We start from the raw sequence: 1,883 nt of genomic DNA, 5'->3' as shown, positions 1-1,883 counted from the left end.
CCCAAATCTCCTGATTACCTTCCATACATGCATTTGGCGGGAACCGACCTCCACTAGTATAAATAGGGCCCCCTCTCACCCCTCTCATACACACACACACACTTCATTCCATTCTCTCCAAGAAGGCTCTCCTCTCTCTTGCTCTCTTAGCTAGGTAGTGGAGCTAGGCTAGTTCTCTTTAGCGAGCAAGTCGTACTCGGGGTCATTGAGCAATCCTCGGCTCCTGGTATGGCTTTGTATCCGACTTGTCAGACTTCTATTCATAATATAGAGTTTTGCCATGGTTGCTTTACTATCTTGATAGTTTATGAATCCATGCTTAGTTCATTCATAAGTTATGCTACGGTCTTGGTTAGGCCAGATGATCCGGGTACGGATAGAGGTTCGTTGTGCTTTCGGGCTTGCTCTAGTGTTTTACTCGTCCATCCGAAGGGTGGGAGACCTGGGGGCACTAGAGTAGTGACTTCATACACGAGCGTGGATCCATTTGTAATCGTATTGATTCATACCTGGGGGCACTGGTTAAGAACAGTACATTTGCCACTGCCGTCCTTTGGAACACAAATAAATGACGATACCCTTACTCTCCGGGTGAAATGCTACAACAGTATATCCGTGCGCTTGTGGATCCATCTGTAATCGTATTGATTATACCATGAGAGTGGCACCCCTTGGGTGCAGTTGCTAGGATGGGTTCGGCGCCCTCATTTCTAGTGATTGCACTAAGGAGTGCCAACAGGCATTTCTGGCGCTATTGCTAAGGATTAACCATTCCTAGTGATTGCGCTAAGAAATGTCAACAAGCATTTCTGGCGCCATTGCCGGGGACGGCATGTGAACAAAGATATTATGCCGATATTAATTTAGACCTTGTACTCAAGATATAGTCTTTACTCTTTCAGGCTAATGTCACTTTATGTCTTCTTTTATTTTTGATTTGAAAAGAAGACAGGGGTAGTGTATGACCGGTTTCTCCCTGCCGGAAAACTACACAGACAATCCAGAGAGGCTCGTGAGAAGGGAACGACCTCGCGTTGTTCCTCCTCTCGCTATCCTCCCGGCACATGAACCCATTTCGGAAGCACCACTCGTTCTTGAGGCTATGGCTGGAAAGATTCTCCGCGAGTTCTCCGTCCCCTCCACCGACAATGTGGCCACTGGCCCCAACATCAATGTCGGGGATGTGAACTTCGAGCTCAAATCAAGCCTCATCAACATGGTGCAGGCTAGCCCATTCTGTGGCAAGCCAAATGAGGACGCAAATGAACATTTGCAGAATTTTCTGGAGCTCTGCGACACCGTTGTCATACGGGGTGTCGCCGCCGACGTTGTCAAGCTTCGTCTGTTTCCCTTTTCCCTCCTGGGGAAGGCGAAACAGTAGTTTTATAAAGAAAAGGACATCAACACCTATGCAAAATGCTCCAAGGCGTTCCTCGCAAAATTCTTCCCACAGGGCAAAACAAATGCCCTGCGCGGGAGAATTTCAAGTTTCCAGCAGATAGGGATGGAATCCATCCCAGAAGCTTGGGAGAGGCTGCAGGAATACATCCTGGCCTGTCCTCATCACGGCATGGACGAGTGGCTCGTCCTGCAAAGCTTCTACAATGGGCTCACAACAACATCTCGAGCCAACATTGATGTTGCTGCTGGAGGAGCCTTCCTCGACCTGACTATCGCCAAAGCACCAGAATTGGTCTAGAAGATGGTCTCCAATCAGGGGTGGAGTGATGAACGACTCCAACCCCGTACAAAAGGCATGCATACCATCAAGGAGACGGATATGATCGTTGCCAAGCTGGACCTCCTAATCAAGAAGATGGAGGAAGGGAGCAAACAACTGATCCACGCTCCCGTTTACGCCATGGGTTCGCACTTCACGTGCA

At 48.8% G+C, this 1,883-nt stretch overlaps 1 non-coding gene across 1 annotated transcript; it reads right to left on the bottom strand.

The window, feature by feature from the left end:
* Window positions 1-1,468: 1,468 nt before the first annotated feature.
* LOC120653125 lies at window positions 1,469-1,572 on the bottom strand. Its single transcript, XR_005666808.1, has one exon. It is a non-coding gene; the product is annotated as a small nucleolar RNA R71 (small nucleolar RNA).
* Between the last annotated feature and the right edge of the window lie 311 nt (window positions 1,573-1,883).

Source organism: Panicum virgatum, chromosome 9K (assembly GCF_016808335.1).
Source record: "Panicum virgatum strain AP13 chromosome 9K, P.virgatum_v5, whole genome shotgun sequence".
In the NCBI taxonomy this organism is placed as follows: Eukaryota; Viridiplantae; Streptophyta; class Magnoliopsida; order Poales; family Poaceae; genus Panicum; species Panicum virgatum.
The sequence above is the reverse complement of the archived record's forward strand: the minus strand, read 5'-3'. Positions and strand labels throughout refer to the sequence as shown.